This window comes from Panthera pardus, unplaced genomic scaffold (assembly GCF_024362965.1).
Source record: "Panthera pardus isolate Hobbes unplaced genomic scaffold, ASM2436296v1 HiC_scaffold_26, whole genome shotgun sequence".
Taxonomy (NCBI): domain Eukaryota; kingdom Metazoa; phylum Chordata; class Mammalia; order Carnivora; family Felidae; genus Panthera; species Panthera pardus.
The window spans coordinates 19,807,846-19,832,115 of record NW_026526832.1 but is presented as its reverse complement, the minus strand read 5'-3'; the positions used below and the strand labels follow the sequence as shown (position 1 = coordinate 19,832,115).

The window sequence follows — 24,270 nt, the reverse complement described above, 5'->3', positions numbered from 1 at the left end:
CAGCTGATCTATGGTCACCTTCCCACTGGCCTTGCCTATGCCTGGGAGACTCCCAGCCCTGAGCCCCCCAAGTCTCCTGCACATGCCTGGTTTTTTAAAATCATTCTAGTATACATAACGAGGTCAACCCAGGAAAGGGCCAGGGAAAACCCAGAAGCTGTGGTGTCTCAGGAGCTCCACATTTCCCAGCACAAGCTAAAAAGCAAAATGTTGGGGGCACCTGGGTGGCTTACTCGGTTAAGCTTCTGACTCTTGACTTCAGCTCAGGTCATGATCTCACAGTGGTGGGATGGAGTCCCACATTGGGCTCTGCACTGAACGTGGAGTCTGCTTGGGATTCTCTCTCTGTCAAAAATAAATAAATAAACATCTTTTTTTTTTTTTTAAAGACTCATCATTTATTTTTTTTAATTAAAAAAAATTTTTTTATTCTTTGAGAGAGAGAGAGAGAGAGGCAGAATGCAAGCTGGGTAGAGGCAGAGAGAGGGAGACACAGAATCTGAAGCAGGCTTCAGGCACTGAGCTGTCAGCACAGAGCCCAATGTGGGGCTCAAACTCACAAACTGTGAGATCATGACCTGAGCTGAAGTCAGTTGCTTAACCTACTGAGGCACCCAGGCCCCCCAGATAAATGTTAAAAAAAAAAAAAAAAAAAAGGCAAAATGTTGGCCTCACACCTGCTCAGACTTTAACCTTCTCCCAAATCCAAACACTCTGACAGTGTTATAGAACTTAAACCGCTTCCTGAACTGACTTCTCCAGGGAGGCACAGGATTCAAAGTCAGGCAGACCTCAGCCTGAAACCTACCTGCCCCACCCACTTGCTGTATGACCAGTAAGTTGGTAACTTAACTTCTCTGAGCTTCAATTCTCTCATCTGAAAATTTAATCGAGTTGTTGAAAGGATTAAACTTAAACTGGGTAATATGTATAAAGCATACTTCCTGGCACCTCACTCAGGAAGTAGTGGCCTCTGTCTTTACTGGAGACCAAGATATACCCCAGGCGCACCCCCAGCCCCCCTTCTACACTCTATGCCTCAGCCTTGGAGGCTTCCCCCAGTGCAGGAAGGGCAGACATGGCTCCTCAGGAGTCATCAGCAAGGGGAGAGCATGTGACAGAAAACACCTTGATTATTTTGTTTACGTTTATTTATTTTGAGAGGGGGCAGGGGCAGAGAGAGGGAGAGAGAGAGAATCCCAAGCAGACTCTGCACTGTCAGAGCAGAGCCTGATGCCGGGCTTGAACTCACAAACTGCAAGATCATGACCTGAGCTGAAATCAGGAGTAGAGTGCTTAACTCACTGAGCCACCCAGGCACCCCCTTATCAAAACTCTTTAAAAAAAAAAAGCTTTATTCTTTTTTTTTTTTTAAGTTTATTTTGAGAGAGAGAGAGGGAGACAGCATGCATGAGGGAGGGGCAGAGAGGGAGAGAGAATTTCCCAAGTAAGGCTCCGTGCTGTCAGTGCAGAGTCTGCTTGGGTCTCTCTCTCAATCTCTCTCTCTCTCTCTCGATGAATAAATAAACTTAGGGGGGAAAAGGGCTGGAAAACCATTCTTAAAAAAAATAATAAAGCTAAAAAAAAAACGCTTAGAAGTATGAATCCCCAACAATCCTGCCATTTGGTTTTCCTTAATGAAATTAGACAAGAGGGGCACCTGGGTGGCTCAGTTGGTTAAGCATCCAACTTCGGCTCAGGTCATGATCTCACAGTTTGCGGGTTTGAGCCCCGCATCAGGCTCTGTGCTGACAGCTCAGAGGCTGGAGCCTGCTTCGGATTCTGTGTCTCCCTCTCTCTCTGCCGTTCCCCTGCTCATGCTCTCTCTCTCTCTCTCTCTCAAAAATAAATAAACATTTTTAAAAAATGGAAACAATTAGACAAGGATACCAAGATAGCTGTTCACAAATGTTTGTTCTGGGCTGTTTATAATAGTAAAAAAATGCAACAACCTGGTCCAAAAATAGTCTAGTCTATAGGTAGAGTTCCTAATTGCAAGCAAAAGAAACCATTTCTGGCTGATCTGGGTGGAAAAGGGATTTATTAAAAGGATATCACATAGCTCTAGGTATGTAGCTGGGAGTGGTGGATGATGTGGGAAAGCAAAGACAAATGAAAAATTTCCTTACTGCCTACAGCCCATTGACACATCCTTGAGACAGCCAGAGTGACCTTCCTCTAGGAGCTCAGCTGCCTCGATGATGACACTTTGCTAAGGACAAACAAAAAGGAATCCTAGCTTAACATTCTCCTGACCCCTCAGGATCCTGTAAGGCTACTTTAACATATAAAAATCCCTTTGGAAACTTTCTTTATCTCTACCCCCGCAAGATATACATTGGCAACCATACTCTAAGCATATGGCCCATATGCTTAGATATACATATACAGCTGAAGGGTCTCATGGCTACGGTTATCACTAGACAGTGATAAGTGACCTTTTCTTAACAATAACTAACCCCCTCAAGGTCCTGGATACCTTGCTTCCAAAATTCCTTAGAAACTTATGCTCTCCCTAACTCCCTAACCCCCTCCCACCTTGAAGCTATATAATCAGTCACCATTCACAACCCAAGTGCAGCTCTTTCTGCCCATGGGTCCTGTTCCCATGCTTTGGTAAACCACCTTTTTGCACTGAAGGCTGCTCAAGAAATCTTTCTTGGCCATTGGCTCCAAATCCCAACACTTCAAACAGCATCAGTGGGTACCTGGGTCATGGACAGAACTGGTACAGTGGGCTTACCACTACCTTTCCAACCAGAGTGGTGCCAAGCTCTAGTCATTACCACCAGCTCCACTGCTGTGGGCTGCCCAAGCAATGCGCCGTCTTGCTGAAGAGTTCCTCTAGGGCCTCTCTGCTTTTATGCCACCAGTTCCTAGTTCAAATATGGGGTGGATGTGCCTGATGGGCAGAATCTGGATCCCATGCTTGTGCCCCACTGGCAAGGGAGCCTGGGAACCAGTTTGGGACTTTTGGTTTCTATAGAGGTAGTCTGGCTCTGTTTCTCCTCATGCTGGAAGGGAATTTGGATGCTGAGAGACCAAAAAGATTGACACATGTGCAGCAGATTAGGAAATGGGTAAAATAAATGATGATGCCTGAATAGAAGAAGTGGGATACTATGGTGAGGGGGCTGAATCTAAATCTACAAACTTTAGTTTCCTAGCTGAAGTTGATTCTTATCACAAGTGCCCATTCGGTGGGGGTGAGAGAAGCAATAGTAAATTAATCTCAGAGAATTTATGGCTCCTCTCCTGTGGAGTGTGTCTAAATTCTGGAGGCTTACACAGAGTAACAGCAAACACCCTCTGCTCTAGATTCTCCATGTCATTTGGACAATCTCCCATCCCCCCCAGTGGCGCGGGGTAGAGGGAATAGACACCCTTTCTTTGGTGTCCACAGAGGCTGTGCTCAGCCCTTGTCACCTTCTCTGTCGCTCTACTCAGCCCAAGTCTGGAAATATTAATCCAACCTCCAGAGCATGAATAAGACTTACTCAGACTTCTGGGGCTCCTGGGTGGCTCAGTCAGTTAAGCATCTGACTTCAGCTCAGGTCATAATCTCACAGTTCGTGAGCTCGAGCCCCACGTCGGGCTCTGTGCTGACAGCTCAGAGCCTGGAGCCTGCTTTGGATTCTGTGTCTCCCTCTCTCTCTGCCCCTCTTCTGCTCTCTCTCTCAAAAATAAATAAACTTTAAAAAAATAAAAAAAAAAAGACTTACTCATACTCCTATATTCTTCAAAATCTATTGATGATGCCTCAGTTCCTTCCTAGCCTGAGGGGTAGGCTTTGGAAACACTAAAGGCAGGAATTAACTCCTTTTTTCCGCTTTCTGCTTTTCCTGAAGCAGTGAATGTTGAGTCCCCTAGCTGACTGAATGGAGAAAGAACCAAGGAAATATGTAGAAATATCCCTCAGTAGACATTTCAAAACAGTCCCCCTTCACACTCTGTACTTACTGATATCTTTTTCAGAAAGGTAAAATCAGGGATGCCTGACTGGCTCAGTTGGCAAAGCATGTGACTCTTGATCTTGGGGTTGTAAGTTTAAGGCCCACATTGGGTCTTTAAAACTAATTAGTTAATTAATTAATTTAAATAAATAAATATTAAAACAAAATATTTAAAATAAATAAAATTTAAAAACAAAAATAATCTAAGTAATGAAAATATGATAAAAAAAAGAGGTAGGGGCGCCTGGGTGGCTCGGTCAGTTAAGCGTCCAACTTCGGCTCAGGTCATGATCGCACAGTCCGTGAGTTCGAGCCCCGCGTCGGGCTCTGTGCTGACAGCTCAGAGCCTGGAGCCTGTTTCGGATTCTGTGTCTCCCTCTCTCTCTGCCCCTCCCCTGTTCATGCTCTGCCTCTCTCTGTCTCAAAAATAAATAAACGTTAAAAAAAAATTTTTTTTAATAAAAAATAAAAAAAGGGGTAAAATCATGACACAAACAAATATAAAATGAAGATATGTTCAAATTTTTTTTAACTCACTTATTACTGAGAGAATCAGCAAGCTATAACAATTATTAACAAGGACAATCCAAATAACAAAGACATCTATAGACAGGTTGCTGATATGAATTTGCTAATAATAGAGGCAAGACTGTTCTCTTTCACTGGATGAAATTGATTGCATCTTTACTGGAGAAAATGTATTTACATGTCTGTAAACAGGAATCATTTACAACTACCATCAATTCTTTACATTACATTTTATTCTAGAGAGTTACAGAATGATCAAAGATGAAACGCACAGACATGATAGAATTGGGTGAGCCCAGAAAGGTCCAAGCCTGGCCTTCCATAGAAAGGGAACTCTACTAATTTCCTAGGGTTGAGTACCACAACCCTAAATGGGTATTATAGAACAATGGAAATGTATATTTTCCCAGCTTGGGAAACTAGCAGTCCAGGATCAAGTTGTCTACAGGGCTATGCTCTCTCCAAAGGGGCTAGGAAAGAATCCTTCCTTGGCTCTTCCAGCTACTTGTGGTTCCTGGCAATCCTTGGTGGTCCTTGGCTTGTAGACATCACTCAGCCTCCATTGTTACATGGCATTTTCCCTGTGTATCTGTGTCTAAATTTCTCCCTTCTTTTTTTTTTTAAATGTTTATTTACTTTTGAGGGAGAGAGAGAAAGATCATGAGCACTAGCTGGGGAGGGCAGAGAAGGAAACAGAGGATCTGAAGCATGCTCTGCACTGACAGCAGAAAGCCTGATGAGGGGTTCGAACTCACAAACCATGTGATCATGATCTGAGCCAAAGTCAGACACTTAGCCGACTGAGTCACCCAGGTACCCCTAAATTTCTCCCTTCTTATGAGAACAGCAGTCGTATTGGATTAAGGCCCACCCTAATGACTTCATCTTAGTTTGATTAAATCTAAACACTTCTATTTCTCACAGTTCTGGAGATTGAAAGTCCAAGATCAGTGTGTCAACAGGGCACATGGTCTGGTAAGGACCCTCTTCAGCTCTCCTGGGCCCCTTTTATAAGACATTAATCTCATTCATGAAAGCTCTGACGTTATGACCTAATCATCTCCCAAAGGCCATACTTCCTAATACCATCATATTGGGCATTACGATTTCAATATATGAATTTGGGGGAAACACAAACATTCAGCCTGTAGCAGAGCCCAGTCATAGAGGGGCCCTCACACTCTCATGGGTTTTACCTCCAAGAACCCCACCAGTTTCTCATGATAAAGAGTAGAGAAGATCCCTTTAATATTTCTGGCATGGTAACCATTTTGAAATAAACCCAGAAGGTTCTCCCTAATAGGGACCTCCAAGGGAAACCTCACCAGAACCTTCTCTTACCTGAAGGAAGAACAATTAGCCAGCTATGACCATGTCTAGCCTCCCTGTCTCATGTAAGAGAAGGGAGAAAAAAGGCTGAGAAATGCTTCTGAAGGTCAGAGCCCAGGGACTCAGGCCTGCTAAAAACAATGAGATTTAATCGTAAGATTATGGAACACTTCTCTTTCCAACATCTTTCCACTACATCAACAGGCTTCAGGATACTAACAGTGGATTAACTGGGAAAGCTGCATATCACAGAGTCTATCTAAGAAGGAGTTCTTAGGGAAACCCAAAAATTACAGAGGGGTAAAAAACAAGGAAATTAGGGGAAACAAGCCTGTGGCACTCAGAGCCACAACAATTCTTAAACACAGCCCAGCTCCTGCCTAGAATAACACAAAGCATTACACTAAAAACCTACTTACCTCAGTTTCTCTTACCCAGTTTGTCATGTCTAGCTTTCAACAAAAACTTACAAGGCATGTTAAAAAAAGCATGAAAGAGGGGCACTTGGGTCGCTCCACTGGTTAAGCATCTGACTCTTGATTTCGACTCAGGTCATGATCTCACAGTGTGTGTGTTCGAGTCTTGAGGAGTCTGCTTGGGATTCTCTCTCTCCCTCTCTCTCTCTGTCCCTCCTCTGCTCATGTATGCGTTCTCTCTCTCTCTCTCTCTCTCTCTCTCAAAATAAATAAATAAACATGAAAGAAAAAAGCACGAAAGAGAGGCGCCTGGCTGGCTCAGTTGGTGGAGCATGCAACTCTTGATTTTAGGGTCATGAGTTTGAGCCCCACATTCAATGTCGAGATTACTTAAATAAATAAAACTTGATTTTAAAAAAAGCACAAAAGAATACCATCTGAGGAGACAAAGCAAGCATCAGAACCACCCTCAGCTATGACATAGACTTGGAATGATGAGATAGGGAATTGAAAATAACAATGATTATTATGTTAAGACTCTGGTGGAAAAAGTAGGCAACATGCAAGAATAGATGGGGACTTCAAGCAGAAAGATGGAAACTCTAACAAAGAATAAAAAAAAAATAATAAAGAAGGAAGAAACACTGTAACACAAATGAAGAATAACTTTGATGGGCTCATCAGTAGACTGAACACAGCTGAGGAAAAATCAGTGCACTTGAAAATATGTCAATAGAAATTTCTCGAACTACAAACAGAAAAAAATGAAAAAAAAAAAAACAAACCCCAGAATATGCAAGCATGTAGGACAATTCCAAGTGCTCTGAGATACTGTAACTTTGAACAGCAGGAAACAGGCTCTCTGGGTACCTCACAGAGCACCCACATGGGACTTTTCATTGTGAAAGTCAGGAGGCAAGCTAATCAAAGTCAACAGAATCGCCAAGGTGGATGGGATGGCCACCACTCTGAAAATTACAGTATGAATCCCCCCAAAAAACTAGATTTGCGAATAACACACAGTGTGGTCTAAATGAACAAATATGGATCCTGGAGTCAGACCTAGGTTTTGATCTCTCTCTGCCCCTTTGAACTGTTTGACCTTGGCACGTTACTTGCCTTTGAGATCCTGTTTCCCCCTTTCATAAAGCGGGAGTCACACCTTTCTCACAAGTCTGCTGTGAGGATTAAATGAATCCTATGAATAAAGTATGCAGGAAATTGGGGCGCCTGGGTGGCTCAGTCGGTCGAGCGTCCAACTTCGGCTCAGGTCATGATCTCACTGTTTGTGGGTTCGAGCCCTGTGTCGGGCTCTGTGCTGACAGCTCAGAGCCTGGAGCCTGCTTTGGATTCTGTGTCTCCTTCTCTCTCTGCCCCTCCCCCACTTGTGCTCTGTCTCTGTCTCTCAAAAATAAATAAATGTAAAAAAATTTTTTTTTAATTTAGAGTATTCAGGAAATGCAGGAAATGCTCAATAAATATTCACTTTAATTCTTATTGAGATAAGTTCTGATTAAATGCAACTGAAGAGGACAAATTAGCTGAACAAGGGCTGGTTTCAGGGGCACCTAGGTGGCTCAGTCAGTTAAGCACCTGACTCTTGATTTCAGCTCAGGTCTTGGTCTCAAGTTCATGAAATTAAACCCTGTGTCTCCCTCTCTCTGCCCCTCCTGCTTTCTTTCTCAAAATAAATAAACATTTTTTTAAAAGAAAGCCTTTATAAAATAATATCAGAAAAATTCAAGTAAAGGCAGTAATGGGATTTTTTAGTGTTGTTTTCTTTAGACTCCTTTTATAAATGAAAACCCAACTTGGTGGCAGGGTAAGGGGACTCTTTCCAATATTCTCAGCTTCCCGGCCCACTCATCCAGGGTTTAATAAAGCATTGTGCTGTGGAGTGTGACAGGTGGGGAACAAAAAGATGATTAAAGATGTGGCTCTTAGAGTACCTGTTTTGTTCTCTGAAGGTGGTTGTATATATTTAAGTTGTGTTTCTTGCTGTCACTATTATTCTTGCTAATGCCCAGATGAAGTGTATTTGTTAAGGGAGAAAAATGTCTTAAAACAAAACCTCCTTATCCTTATCTATAAAATGTTGACATTGTGAGACTATGCAGTTTATAGGTTCCGTTAACTTGGAGAATGTGTGTGTGTGTGTGTGTGTGCGCGCGCGCGCGCGCGCGTGTGTGTGTGTGTGTGTGTGTGTGTGTGTGTGTGTGAAAGAAATGCAAATTTCAAATTGTAGATTTCTGCCAAGGGGCTAGAGCAGCTGGAGTCATCCCGTGATTCTTTAGGTTGGTTTGTGGCCATTCTAGTTCCAAGAGAAGACAAACTTTTATTTTAAAATTACACTTTGAGGGGCCCCCTGAGTAGCCCAGTCAGTTAACCATCTGACTCTTGATCTAGGCTCAGGTCATGGTCTCCCAATTCGTGAGATCAGGCCCTGGAGTCTCAGGGGAGCTGCTTGGGATTCTCTCTGCCCCTCCCCCTCTCTCTTGCACACACATTATTCTCTCTTTCTCAAAATAAGTAAATAAACTTAAATAATAAATAAATAAAATTAAACTTTGAGACTTAAAAATAAAAGCAGGAAAAAAAAAAGGATTCCTAGGCCAAAAGAAATGATTTAAATTTTTGGAGAGCTCATCAGCATTTCAAGAGCAGTGATAAGCCACTGGAATTTACTTTGATATTTTCAGCTCCAGCACAGCCACCCCAGCCTCCCTGGGTCCCTTCCCCTGTGTCTCAGCGTTGGCTGGGTGACCACAGCACACCAGGACCTGAAACTCTCTTACTCTCATTCCCCCACTGCCCTTGTTTGTGTATCTGATTAGCGCTATGCTTTTTTTTTTTTTTTTTAAAGATTTTAAGTAATCTCTATACCCAACATGAGGCTCAAACCCACAACCCTGAGATGAAAAGTCCCACACCCTGCCGCCTCAGCCAGCCAGGCACCCTTAGCTCTATGCCTTAATTCTTCTAGAGGCTTCCTCTGTTCAGTCTTTCCCCCAGTGTCCATTTGTCCATCCTCCTGACTCCTTTTTTGGTTCCTGCTCCGTGGCACTGACCTGAATATAGAAGTTTGACTGCTGGCTCACAATTGTTTTAATGGCTAAGAAGATGTCACAATGTGTTCTCCACGCTAGGGTTGTCATTGACTTATGGGGAGGTTTGGGGGGAGAATGGTGAATAAGGTGCCCCTTATTCAGAAGCTTGTCGTTACAGCGATTTGGAACCCCAAACACATTTACTCATAAAAGCCAGTAGCCCTGAGCTTCATGAAGTCTGGCCCCAACACCAGCCTACCTTACTATCTTCTTTCTCTTCCCACCATCCGCATTCACGGACTTGACTTTCAAGTCGTGATGGGTTCCTCAGGTGCCTTCCAAACACTTTTCAGCTTCCCCACCCACAAATTTATACTCCTTCCTCCTGGAATCCCAGACCTTTGCTTAGAATCATCTAGCAAATAAATATCCAGGTGAAATCCAAATCCAGCTCCTCCATTCCCTGATGATCTGTTCAGACCAGATTTCTCTTGCATGGGAATTCCTATTCTATTTCATCTAAGCTGGTCGTATGAGCTGTACAATAAAAGTCACAGCATATTGCTTTTCGTAGCTGTTATAATGGAAATCTTGGCATATTCTTGTTTCCCCTCACACTGTTCCATGACCATTTGTTGTTGAATAAATTAATGATAATAGCTACATTTGTTGAGTGCATGCTATAGGCCAGGCAGTGTGCTATGCCCTTTACATGCGTTTCCTTATGTAATTATCACAGCAAAATTTTTTTAAAAATTAAAAAAAAAAATACCGTGATCCCCACGTTCTGTGGGGAGCTAAGGCTCATATGGCATAAGTAACTTTCCCAAAGTCAATTATCCAAAAAGTAGAGCAATGATTCCAACCTAGGGGTGTCTGACTCCATGCCCTATGTCCTTTCTACTTCCCAGGAGAGATAGCCTAGATTAAAAGTATATGAATAAAACTAAACTCAAGTACTGGGGACATTTACAACCCCCAGGTCTAAGGTGTGCGACTTTTCAATGCTCCAGGCAGAGAGATGGCCACTCTTTCTCTTACCAGGGGAGGTAGGCCCCAGAAAGCAAAGAAACAAGATTCCAAATTTGAGGTCCACAAAATGCTGCAGAAAACATTTCCTGCCACTAGAGGACTCCCTTCCCCTTAGGCAAAAAGCGCAGCTTCCGGGGAAGATGGTACTCGGGCGATCCTGCTGTTGCTGGCCTGCTGGGGGCTTCGCTTCGCCTCCCTGAGGCTCAATCCATTTTGCCTAAAGCCCTGGGTCCCTGCAGAACCTGGCCAGCCTGTGAATCCATAGGGCAGTGCCCCAAGCTGGAGCAGTGGGAGGACAAGTCATTCCTGAGCCCCCTGGATTGGGGATGCCTTGGTGTAGGCCCTAGGCTCATTTGGGGGCTCCTTGCATAGCTCAGGACGTGTGAGGCAGAGGGCAGAATAGTAAGCCTTCCTCCCTGGAGAAGCAGAGACGCAATGTGAGTAATCAGCATGCATCCCGCCCAAAGCCAGCCTGGCCTGCTCCAGGCCCCGAACCCACGGCAAAGGACTGCAGGGTAAGTGGTCCATGGACACCCCACTTCGGCAGGCTCTGCAGGCGGGATGCACCTGTAGGTTTTGCTGAGAGGAGGAGGGGAGCACCCTCGGGAATAATGAAGCGCTATATTGGTTGAAAATAACTTGCAGAGAGGCGTGAACTACCTCTCTGGCTGCGACTGTACAGCCCGCTCGTCTGGGAGCTCCCCTGCCTTCCCCCCCTCTCCAAAGCTGGGAGGAGAGGGGTTTCTGCAGTATTCCATTGGGGTTCCCCTCCCCCCTCCAGGGACCGTGGGATGGGGTGGGAGGGGAGGACTCAATGGTGCATTTTAATCAACAGCAACACCTTTGAAGTGGCATTAAGTGAAAAGAGGCAAATTGCTAAACCGTATCTAAGCTATTATTACTACAACGACATAAAATAACAGATTACAGCAAAGGCTTGAGAGAGGTTTAGGGAAGTGGTACAAAGAAAGGCCTGATGATCCGCCCTCTCCTTTTTCAGATTTGTTGATTTAGTTCAATTATGCGTGTGTTTAAAACGTGAAGGAAAAAAAGGTGAGTAAATGTGAATTGAGTTATAAAACATTTCCAAAGGCTTCACCGTGTCCTGAAAGGAGGTGTCCAGAAATAGGACAGGCAGCTGGACCTGAGAGCTCCGGATGGAGAAGCCCTAGCTCAGCGCAGCTGAGAGAATGAACTCCAGGTTCGAGCCCCCAGAGCGGACAGAGGCGAACTTAGTTGGCACCGAGGGTCCGTCCACTGTGTACCGTACGTCGGAACATTTCGCTATAACGACCACCCGGTCCTCTCCATCGTGCAGTCCCGCCGAGCGCCCACTTTAGAGGCCTCACACTGGGTCTTGGAGGGAACTAGGCGGCAAAGGGCTGGCCCGGCAGCGGCCGGGGCATTGTTTCAACCCCTCGGGTGGGATCCTGCAGGGAGGGGGAGGGGAGGGAAGGCGGTGTATCCTAGGGACCCGCCCCGTAGCCCTCCCAGGGGACTCGTGCATCAGCGCGTGTGAGCGCTGGGGCTTTGTGAAGTGTAGTGAGTCACCATGGAAACCCAAAGGAACGCGGAGAAGGGCGCGCGGGGGGTCGGCGGGTTCTCCGGCCTCACTCTCCTTCCCCTCTCGGACCCCGGCCCTGCAGCAGGGCCTGTCGGGAGTTGTAGTCCCAAGGCTGCGGCCGCGCGCGGCGGCGAAGATGCGGGGCGCCGCCTGTCCCCGCCTCCCCCTAACCTGCTAGCGCGAGGTGGGGGAGCACTGGGGAGGAGACGTCGGGTCGGTGATTGGCCCAGACCGCCTCCAGCCCCCACCCACGTCCCCTCCCCAGCCCGCGGCTTCCGACTCCAGCGCCCCGCGCGCCAAGGCGGCGATCGAGCGAGCGCGCGTGCTGCCGCCGCCGCCCCGAGCACCCGCAGCTCCTGCGCCGCGTCAAGACCGAGGAGAGACGGACCGACCGACGGACCCTCGCAGCCGCAGCATCCCGGAGGAGTGCGTGATGGCGGGGCGGGCGGTGGGCTTATTCTCCCTGGGCTGGGACATCCATCTCATGGCCTCTGTTTTTCTGGGAGGCGCACAAAAGGGCAGGGTTCGGGGTGCGCCCAGGGGCCCCGCTGCAGGGGACGCGGCGGGAGGTGTGGTTTGGGATTGGGGCGGCCATCGGGGCTACACTGAGGCCGGAATGGGGTCCTCTTTGTACGCCCACGGAGCGCCGTGCAGTGCCTGGCTCATAGTAGGCGTTTCATGTGTGCTTGTGGGATTGCAAAGAACTGAGGTGAGGAGACGGCTCGGTTGAAGGGATTTCACTCTTAGCACATAGTAGGTGCCCAGCCTCTCTCGTCGAGGTGCAGTGAATGGCTGGAGGCTGGGCGGGGGCTTCTCTGGCTACCGGCCGGTCCTGCGCGAGTCCCTAGATCGGCGCTATCTCTGGCCCCCCACCACCACCGGCACACACACCCTGCGTCCATCTCGCCTCCGGGTTGGGATTTGCCCAGCCTGTACCAGACCCGACGGCTTGTTCCACTCGACTGGCTAACGCAGCGGTCGCCTAAGGACGGTTCGCCTGCCGCCTCCGAGGCACCTGCCTGAACTACAAAGGCCGCCTGTGGCTGCCCGCCCCAGAGCGGGCGCCGAGCTGGGTCCCTTCGCTGGAGCCCATTGCGGGATCTCTCCCCGCAGCATCGATCTTGGTGGGCGACAGACACCGACGCCCCAGGCCTGGGGAGGGGCAAGAGCCCGAGCCTGAGAGAAGCTGGAATGGGGAGAGGCAGACGCGGGGCCTCCGTCTGGGCAAAGACGGGGAGATGGGGAAGCTGGGTGGGGACAGGTGACTGGGTCTGGGTGGAGGGGGAAGTAGAGACCAGGGTTGGAGGAGGAAAGAGAGAGGGGGCGGGGGGCGGGTCTGAGGCGGGAGGGAAGAGTGCGGTGCAGGTGGCGCGAGGCGGGGCGAGTCTGGGACTGAGGAAGAATGAGGATGGGAGGGCAGACGCTGGAGGGTGGAGACCGCCGGGGTTGAAGAGGGTAGACGCCGGGGAGGAGGAGACCCGCGCCGGCCGGGGGAGGGTCTCTCTGGGGAGGGAGGTCTCCCAGTGGAGGAAGGTCTCCCGGGAAGGGAGGCGGTGGGCGGCTGGGAGGCGGGTCTCGGGCCTGAAGACCCTCGGCTCCAGGCGTGGAGCCTGGAGATCCTGGCGGCCAGATCCAGGTGGCCAGCTGGGCGTGGCCGTTGGAATGGCAACCGACCTAGGATGGCGGATCCGAGACTGGGCTGAGCTGTCCCCACTAGGAGCTTTGTCTCCCGGCCTGACACAGCCCGTAGGGACTAGCTTAAGGTTTTGCGATAATCCGCAGCGCCGCAGGCACACCCTTTTCTTCGCGGAGCTGAAAGGCTTGGTCCAGTGGCAGATGCTGGCAGGGAGGCGGGATGGGGGAAGTCTCCCGCCGGAGAGACCCGGAGAACAATAGCCGGCACTGGTATCCACGCGACTCCGTACCAGGCCCCCCCCCATCCCCAGAATTGCAAGTGTTCAGTTTTCTGGTGCAGAAAATGCTCTGGTAGAAATCTCAGGGCGTGCGCTCGTCTTTTGGGGTTTGTGTTGGGGACCAAGCCCCGCTGTTAATTCCCTGGTGTGAGTCGCGCGTCCCCCAGACTGTGAGGCGGGCTGAAAGCCGCCGCCACCGGCTTTAGGTGCCTCCGCGCCGCCGCCTGCCCCTTGCTATTGACCAGGAGCCCAGACGTGGCGTGGCGGCCCGGCGGCGACCTGGAGGTTGCCTCCGTGCACAGCGAGCCCCCTTGAGCAGTCGGCTTTGTCTGCGGGCTCACGTCTAAGGTCTGCTGTGTGTTCATGGAAGGAGCAGTCAGGATTGTTGCGGATTGTGGTTAAAAACAAAAACAACAAACCAAAAAACGGACAAGTGGCTTTTGGAGATTACCCGTCAAGGGTGCGGCTCTTGGCTTTTACAGCCTGCAGCCTGGGCACCAAAGCTTCCCATTGCCAGTGACCACACCCAAGCCAGTGTGTCCATCCTTTGCAGATTTTGCCTGTATTGTCTGCTGACCTAAGACAGGGACGGCTCTGTGATAGGAGGTGGCTGCTTGCCCATGGGAAAGCGGATGAACAGAAATGGAAGCACAAACCAGGGCTCAGCAGACCTTTCCATGCGCTCATAGTCTTGCTGGCTGTGTAAGCATCTTTCATGCCAGACTGCAGCATCTTGACATGTGAAAGGATTACCCAATCCTAAAATTTCATTTTATAGGTTTTCTTTAATCATTGTTTAGCTTATATTAGAGGTGACTCTTTGGCATCAGGCTTCTACTTTTAAATTGTCATTCATTTAGCAAAAAAGATGTGTAGGGAGGGCAAGGCAGAAGGATTATTTTCTTTTATTCATATTTTATTTTATTTAGAGTGAAGGAAGCTTGGATAAAAGACAGAGCATCATAGGACTCAATCATTGTGACTTGTATTTGCCCTTAAGTTAACTGATGAGCCTTTGGCTCTCTCTAGCCTTGAAACCCCAGGATTTTCTTTCTTAACCAGGTTGATGCATAAGGTTGGTGCATAAGGCTGTGATATCACTGTTGGCTCTTGCCCAGAATATTCGATAGTTGCCAACCCGAAAGCCTCCTATTTGGGCAATACCGAGTGGACACAGGAAAGCAGCAGTCGGCTGTATCTTGCTGGTTTTCAAGGATGGTGTTTTTAAGAGGTGCCTCTCAGAATTTACAAAACTGGTCTGAAAGGATTAATTGGAATGCTGTTCACTGAATGATTTAAACTAAGTTAATAGACCTGTCTATCTCTAGAGTAGATGAAAACCAGGAATCTTAATATTGGAAAACCTACAATCTGACACAGAGGTTTTCTTCTTATGAAAGAGCTCCAGGGGGAAATGTGTCTTCATGTCGTACCCAAGGGGGAAAGTTTCAGAAGGGAATGTCTTGTTGGTTTATTCTTTTTGAAAGAATTTTACGGGTTTATTTAAAGGTGTAATCCTGTTGAGCCCTGTGTGAACATCCATCCCAATAGTTTCCTCCTGGAGAGTCCACAGATGAGGAAGGCCAGCATCCGTATGACCAGCCCATTTGTATAGGGAAGATGGAGAGAAAGCAGCATCCTTCTCCTACCTCCTGTGAAAATGTCTGGGAGATAGGGCCCAGAGGGAAGAATCAGGCGACCCCAGAATTCTGGGGTGCCATTGTTAACTTCCATCTCCCTGACCTCGGGGACCTTGGCTAGGTATATACAAGATGTTCATAGGACATGAACCTGACTGTTTCCAGCATAGCCCCTCCAAGATGGAGTTGTAAGCCAGGATAGTTTCAATATGCTTTATGCACTGTGCGTTTCCTCCTATGGGAATGGTTACGCAGCAAGGCGAGCATACACAATTGGCAGAAGTTAAGTTTGGGGACTTGGTGTTGACTTCCTCTGTGGTACCTCCACACCTCTCTGTCCTTCTACCATGGATACCTGGGAGTTTTCCCTCCTTAATAACCACTCCTCGGGGGCGCCCGGGTAGCTCAGTCAGTTAAGTGTCCAACTCCAGCTCAGGTCACGATCTTGTGGTTAATGGGTTTGAGCCCCGCATCGGTCTCTGTGCTGACAGCTCGGAGCCTGGAGCCTGCTTTGGATTCTGTGTCTCCCTCTCTCTCTGCCCCTCCCCCACTCGCACTAGTTTTTCTCTCTCTCTCAAAATAAATAAACATTAAAAAAATAATAATAACTGCTCCTCTGACCCAGGATTCAGCATGATCCTACATAAAGAAAGCTCCAGGGAACTGTAGGCCGAGGGCCATCACAACTGGCCACATCTCTGGAGTAAATGAGGATTTAGATAATTATACAGAGCCAGAGAAGTCGGTATTCTTATTTTTTTAAGTTTATTTATTTATTTTGAGAGAGCATGAACTGGAGAGGGGCAGAGAGAGAGAGGAAGAGAAAGAATCCCAAGCAGGCTCCCCGCTGTCAGCGCAGAGCCCAACTTGGGGCTCGAACTCACAAACTGTGAGATCACGACCTGAGCCAAAACCAAGAGCTGGACGCTTGGTATCTAAGACCCAGGGTGCCTGGCCGGCTCAGTCATTAGAGCATGCGACTCTTGATCTTGGGGTGGTGAGTTCAAGCTCCACTTTGGGTGTAGAAATTACTTAAAAAAAATCTAAAAACCTGTCTATCTTGCTGGTGTAAAAATTAACCAAATTCTGATAGAATCTGATCCTGTTCATTTTTGTTTTCCGAGCTATGAGAAAATAATTTCAGAAACACCTTGTAAGACTTAGTACACAGGAACCTATAGGAGAACAATAATACTGAAAATCTTTGTCGGCATGAAAACCTGTAGGAAGAAGTTGGCATAATGTGAAATCAAATGAGAATAACAAGTCAGGTGTTTGATTTTATTGCACTTCTAGCGAATAAATGAGAAATAATTTTAGGATCACTTTGCCTTAATTTTTTTTTTATTTTTTATTTTATTTTTTAAATTTTTATTTATTTATTTTTTAACATTTATTTAGTTTTGAGAGACAGAGAGAGAGAGAGCACAAGCAAGGGAGGAAGAGAGAAAGAGGGAGATATAGAATCTGAAGCAGGCTCCAGGCTCTGTGCTGTCAGCACAGAACCCGACGTGGGGCTCGAACCCAAGAACCCTGAGATTATGACTTAAGCCGAAGTCAGATGCTTAACTGACTGAGCCACCCAGGCACCCCACGTTTTCCCCCATCTAATCTTTCATTGCAAGGGGCTGGGGCAGGCTGCAGTGGGGTATCACCAGTGGGAACAGAAAGAATGATTAGGACCACTTCATGAACCCCCACCCTTGCAAATAGTAGGAATAGCTCTGTGCTGAGTCTGAGCTTCTTTAAGCACAGCTGTTGTCAGCAGCTGAGAACTTGTAGTTAAGAATGTTCCAGAAGTGCTCTGATTCCAGCTTTGCCAAATCATCACAATGTGTGGTGTTGGCCTGGCATTTCACCTGCCCCTTCATCATCTAGAAGATCAGGTACTGGTGAGGGGCTGTTGTTCCAAGGCTGTTCTGGTTTTGGTGTGGGAAAGAGCGTTCATGTTTGGTTGATGGTAATTGTTGGGAATAAAAATATCTGCAGTTTTCCAGCTAAGAAATAAACTCAGCATCACAGAATTACTTATTTAACAAACACTTTCCAAGCACTTACTCTGTGCTGGGGTTGTTCTAGTGCCTATGAATTAAGTACTATTATTATCCCCAGCTTACAGTACAGAAATCACCCAGCTAGAGGAGTCGCAGAGCCAACCTTCAAACCCCAGGGGTCTGCTTAGAGTCTGTATAACTTGCGGTTCTCCAGAGAAACAGAACCAGTAATGGTTATCTTACATGATTGTGGGGTCTGGCAAGTCTGACATGCCTAGGGCAGGCGAGCAGGGTGGAAACTCTCAGCCAGGAACTGATGTTGAGGTCTGAAGACAGAATTTCTTCTTCCTCCAAGGGAACCTCGGTTTTTCTCTTAAGGCCTCTCAACTGATTGTATGAGGCCCACCCATATTACTGAAGAAAACCTCCTTTCCTTAAAGTCAACTGATTGTAGATGTTAACCACATCTACAAAATATCTCGACAGCAACAATACATAGATGGTGTTTGACTGAATAACTATACTATACTACACCATACTATACTATACTGTACTATAGCTTAGCCAAGTTGACATAAGAAACCAACCATGACAGAGTCCATGCTTTTTTTTTTTTTAATATTTATTTATTTACTTACTTACTTACTTAGAGAGAGAAAGAGTGTGTGAGCAGGGTAGGGGCAGAGAGAGAGAGAGAGAGAGGGAGAGGAAGAATCCCAAGCAGGTTCCGCACAGTCAACGCAGAACCCGGGGCTGGGCTCCATCTCACAAATCGTGAGATCATGAACCGAGATGAAACCAAGAGTAGGACGCTTAACCGACTGAGCCACGCAGGCGCGCCCACAGAGTCCAGGCTTTTGAAACACCACTCCAACCAAGAACCTTACCCGGTGGGTGTAAGGTTTACAGTCAACGAAAGAATTTAGCAATGAGCTGTTCCGTGACCAAATGGTTCTCCCTCCTCTTGTTTAAAATAATATCTGGACCTCTTTTTCATCCACATAGCTTCCAGCACGAAATACTGCTCAGAGTGAGCATTCAGTAACGTTGAAAGAACGGCCGAGTGAATGATCTAGATGATGTGTTTACAGGATTTTCCAGCCATTGAGACCTCTGGCTCCCCATTTAAATTGAAAATCCTTGGGCTCAAGTGAAGCTGAGGTTTTATGAATGAGGAGATTCTCCTGAGAAAAGAAGAGTATCTACGTTCTGAACTGAGTGTTGTGTCATTCCCCACCCCCAACATCTGTCCGTTTTCATTGCCAGCAAAGTTTTTCGGGGTCTGTCGCTGCCTCAACTCCCTGTGAATGTGTCTCCCACACACCAGCAGTGCCCAGTACTCAGTCACACCATCTTTGTGTCACTTCAGTGTCCATTGACAGGCAGCCCCTTTGTTGATTTCAAATCCGCCATGGGCTCACTCTAATTTCTCAGGCTTTGGGTCTTTATTCTCCCTGCTTTTGTCTGGTCCTGCCCTTCCCTTTGTCCCTCTGCGGGGCATGATCCACTATTGATGGAGAGGTCCCCTCCTTTCTCATTTTTACCACTTCATCCAGATTTGTCTTTGTGGATTGATAGGTTCATTCTGTTATAAAATTCAAACATAGCCTCCAAATTTTTTTCATGCAATGGTTTTTTTAGCCGTGTTTGCAATACATGTGAAACTCAACTTGGATTATTCTAAGTCCGCCCTATTGCCAAGGGTGTGGGCAATACATAGGCTTAAGATGGTGACTTTGGGAGGGTGGGGTGAGGGTGTATTTTGAAAATACTCTTGTTTTTTAAACTCTTTGGTGAATTATAACAGATACCTAGAAAATATATGAATCATAAGCATATAGCATAATGAATTTTTGCAAACTGAACATACCAGGCCAAGAAATAGATTACCAGTACCCCAAAGCCCTTCGCCTCCCCCTCCCTTTTTAAGTAATCTCTACGCCCAGTGTGGGGCTTAAATCTACAACCCTGAGATCAAGCGTCATGTGCTCCACCAACTAAGCCAGCCGGTCATCCCCCCAAAGTCTCCCTCTTAAGTCGCCTCCCAGTCACTGTCCTTCCTCCAGGGTTAATAACCACCCTCCTGACTCCTTACAGCACAGATCAGCTTTGCCTGTTTTTGAACTATTTTACAAATGGAATCCTTACAGTGGAAACTTTTTCATGGGTGGCTTCTTTTGCTCAATGTTATGTTTGTTGCATTTCATTTGCTCATTTTCATTGCTATATATTGTCCCATTGTGTAAATGTACCGTAGTATCCATTGTGTTGTTAATGGGTATTTGGGTAGTTTCCAGTTTGAGACTATCATGAATAGTGCTGCTGTGAATATTCTAGTACGCGTTTTGTTCGTGAACATATGTGTGTTTCTGTTGGGTATAACCTTAGGAGTAGAACTGCTGGGTCGAGGGTTTGCATATGTTATTTTTTAGTAGACTGTGCCAAATAGTAAGATTAATGGTGATTAAAAACATTGTTAAGAAGAGTTTTTTAAAAGACGTTCTGAGGGATGTACTGCTGTGATTAAACCATTTTTAGAAATCCTAGAGGCTGGTATAATGTCGTGGCTTGATCAGAGGTTGGTTTCCAACTCTCATTCTTCAGGAAAAAATAGAACTTCAAGCTGTGCCTGATTCCACAGTAGCTGAAATGAACTTCTTTTTCTTTTCTTTTCTTTTTTTTTTTTTAATTTGAGAGAGAGAAAGCACAACCAAGGGAAAGGGGCAGAGGGAGGAAGAGAGAGAGAAAATCTTAAGCAGTCTCCATGCTCGGGCTTGATCCCACGACCCTGGGATCATGACCTCAGCTGAAAACAAGAATCAAGAGTCAGACGCTCAACCGAGCCTCCAGGTGCCCCTGAAATGAGCATTTTTAAACTAAGGGTTGTGTTTCAGCCTTAGTCTTGCTACAGCGATTTCCTTACTCCTGTTTCTTAAGGAAAAGATGAGAACAGATTATAATTGCAACATGGGTCCCCAAATCATTCCAGAGATGTCCTATCAGCCTTGAACAAGATTAACAAGTGATTTTTTTCTTCTGTTAACTATTTTGCGTTTCTTAACATCAAATAGCGATTTTGAGTTGTGTCATTTCTCTGGCTTAAAAAATTCCTCAAAAGGGGGCAGCTTGGAATCACAGAGTTCGGATTTCTCACTTGGGAGTTAGAATTCTAGCATAGATTCCCCCCACCCCCTTTTTTTTGTGGGTTTCTAAAAAAGACTTAAAACGGACATGATTCTTACAACTGGATTATAATGGGACAAAGCCTCTGCAACTACTGAAACCCAATAAAGATGAGGCACAGAGATAGAGCAACAGCCTTCAGATTGCGGATATAAGGCAAACCCATTTCATCGCCATGGCTGATCTTCACCCTTGGTCTAGGAGAGGTGGCAGTGATAACATGGCCAGTATAGATCAAGGGCGGCAGTTTAGGTGTGATTACAGGATGGTGGTAATGAAGCCTATACTACCAAGGGAGCATGACAAGGTCGTCACGAATTCCTAACCCCTCAGGTTTTTCTTTAGGAGACCCATTCACGGAGAAAGATTTTTTCCCTGTCACGTGGCTTGCCACGTCTGTATCCATCCTCGTACAAGCAAGTGAGGGAGACGAGATTTATCCTTGCCTAAGCACCTAGGTTTACTGCTTAGACTCTGAGTCCCTTAAGCGCTTAGGCAATACTGTAAGATTTAATTTGTACTTTATTTTTTTAAGTGTTTATTTATTTTGAGATAATTTGTACTTTAAAATGTATAGGGGCGCCTGGGTGGCTCAGTCGGTTAAGCCCTCAACTTCAGATCAGGTCATGATCTCACGGTTTGTGAGTTTGAACCCCGCATCAGGCTCCTTTGCTGTCAGCATAGAGCCCACTTCGGATCCTCTGTAGCCCTTCTCTCTCTGCCCCTCCCCTGCCTGTGCTCACTCTCTCTCTCTCTCGAAAATAAAATAAACATTAAAAAAATTTTTTTAATAAAATAATAAAAATAAATAAATAAAACGTATAATATAATATTCTGATACCTAATCAATTATAAACCACCCATAGGCCATTTTGCTAATACAGCTAACGTAATGACTGCTTGTTTCATCAAAGTTTTGTCCATATGCCTCACATAATTTTTTTTATTATTAAATATAATTTATTGTCAAATTGGTTTCCATACAACACCCAGTGCTCATCCCAACGGGTGAATTTTTACAGAATTATGACCACAACATGGATACTATTGGTATTCTGTTGTTTGACATTAAAAAAAAAAAAAAGCTCTTTGGGGCGCCTGGGTGGCTCTGTCAGTTGAACATCTGACTTTGGCGCAGGTCATGATCTCATGGTTGATGGGTTTGAGCCCCGCCTCGGGCTCTGTGCCGACAGCTCAGAGCCTGGAGCCTGCTTCAGATTCTGTGTCTCCCTCTCTCTCTGCTCCTCCCTGCTCATGCTCTGTCTCTTGATATCAAAAATAAATAAACATTTTAAAAATGTAAAAAAAAAAAAAGCTTTTTTATGTCTCTACCTAATTTAGAAATGTGAACTTTTAAATGGCTATCTGCCATTCCATTGGAAGAAACACTGTTGTATTTAAACATTTACTTATTGGGGTGCCAGTGTGGCTCAGTCGGTTAAGGGTCTAACTTCAGCTCAGGTCATGATCTCGTGGTCTGTGAGTTTGAGCCCCACATCGGGCTCTGTGCTGACAGCTCAGAGCCTGGAGCGTGCTTCAGATTCTGTCTCCCTGTCACTCTCAAAAATAAACAAACATTAAAAATATTTTAAACATTTACTTATTGGTGAACATTTAGATTATGTCCAATTTTTTCTATTATCTTAAATATTGTTCACATCTTTATGAGTGAACATCACATACATGATTTTATCACCGAGCTGATAATGTTTTTGAGAATTGGAATTCCCTTAAAAGGAATTTTTGGTGTGGGGGATGCAGTTTTAATCATAATACCTGATATAGTTTGCACATAAAGACACATGCATGAATGTATGTTAATTCCTTGACTTAAGGACCAACTTCACAAAGTTCCCTGATTGCTTTCTCATCCGTCTTCGTCAGCAAGTTGATCATCAAAGAATTTGTGTAAATGTAGGAATAAAATTGTCTGAAATAGTCATTAAAAACAGGGCTGCAGTGGGATGGATGCCTGTGCGTCTCAGTCAGTTGAATGTCCTACTCTTGATTTGGGCTCGGGTCATGATCCCAGGGTCATGGGATGGAGCCCCATGTCAAGCTCCATGCTGAGTGTGGAGCCTGCTTGAGAGTCTCTCTCTCTCTCTCTCTCTCTCTCTCTCTCTCTCTCTCTCTCTCTTCCTCCGCCTCCACTCCTCTCTCACACTCTTGCACTCTCTCTATATATATAAATTTTTTTTTTTAATTAAAAAAATTAAAAATAGGGGCGCCTGGGTGGCTCAGTCAGTTAAGCATCTGACTTCGGCTCAGGTCGTGATCTCACGGTTTGTGAGTTCAAGCCCCGTGTCGGGCTTTGTGCTGACAACTCAGAGCCTGGAGCCTGCTTCGGATTCTGTGTCTCCCTCTCTGTCTGCTCTTCCCCTGCTCATGCTCTGTCTCTCTCTCCTTCAAAAATAAAAAAGCATTAAAAAAAAATTTTAATACAATAAAATAAAAATAAAAGATAAATTAAAAACAGGACTGCCATAATAACTTGGAAGGCAAAGGACTGTAAGTAAAGCCAACTTTCATCAATAAGTTCTGTAAAAGTCTGCCGTTTCTTAATAGCAAATAGCACCCAAAGTTGGCCACTGTGAAAGACATTCTGTGGTCTCCGAGTTGTGTAGGGATCACACAGTTATGCGGAACACTCAGTATTTAGTTAAATTCTAAATACCCGGGTGGAATGCAAATAGCCAGGAACTGGAAATGAGGGTTGGAGCAGCGTGGCAAGTGAGCGAGGGTTTACTAACCATCCAATGGCTGGACTTGGCTTGCATTGAGCTGTCATTTGAGATGGCCATGAGCCTCCACTCACGTATTTCCTCAGTGTCTGCAGGGGGCCAAGCAATTTCCAGGAACGAGCTTGCTCATGGGAGAGAGGTGGGTTTGAATCCAGACTCTGCTGCTTTCTAGGTGTCAGAGATCTCAGGCAAAGTCCGTCTCCCCAAGCCTTGGTTTTGTGATCTGGAGGAATGTTAATATCTTCCTCACAGGTTTGTAGGGAGGACTAATGGCATTCACGCACGGAGCCTGGTGGGTGTGTGGGAGATACTCAGTAAGCGGAGCTAATGGTATTCTCTAGGGGCTGAGTTTGGTGGATATGTAACGGTATATAAAAGTATGCTCCAAGGCGCATGATTGTCAAATGAATAGGCTGGACTGTATGGTCATTGGTGCAGAGATAATAGAGAGCACATGAGAAATTCGGTCAAAACGGTTTCGTTCCCTCTGTACCGTGAAGAAGTGGAGACTAGATGCTATCTGACAGCTTTGATGTTCTGTGACAGCCATGCTGTGTCACTGCTGGGAGTGTCGTGTCGCGATGCCTTACCAGCTAAAACCTGCAGACTGCAGTGGGGCACTATCTGTCGACATTAAAACCGCACATACCCTTTCGCCCAGCAATACCACCTCTAAGAGTGTACCCTAAAGGTATGCAAACAAGTGCACAATGAAAAATACCAAGGGCTATTATTGCGGCATGATTTATACTAGCCAAAAATCAGACCCAACCTAAATTCCCATCATTGGAGAGCTAGTTAAATACATTCTGATACATCCTTACAAAGAATTATTATGCAACCATTAAAAAGACGAGGCAGACACTTGTTTTTTTAAATGTTTTTATTTTTATTTTGAGAGAGGGACAGAGAGAGGGAGCAGAGAGAGAG

The 24,270-nt window shown here is 46.0% G+C and overlaps 1 protein-coding gene across 2 annotated transcripts in view; it reads left to right on the top strand.

Annotated features, from left to right (window-relative positions):
- The first annotated feature begins 12,026 nt into the window (after nt 1-12,026).
- Nucleotides 12,027-24,270, top strand: part of DPYSL5 (dihydropyrimidinase like 5) — a 100,365-nt gene continuing 88,121 nt past the window's right edge. The window contains exon 1 of one of the 2 annotated variants that reach the window (XM_053891058.1): nt 12,027-12,295. The gene's annotated coding sequence lies outside the window, so the exon portion shown is untranslated. The remainder of the gene's footprint in view (nt 12,296-24,270) is intronic. The other variant, XM_019449758.2, reaches the window with a different exon arrangement.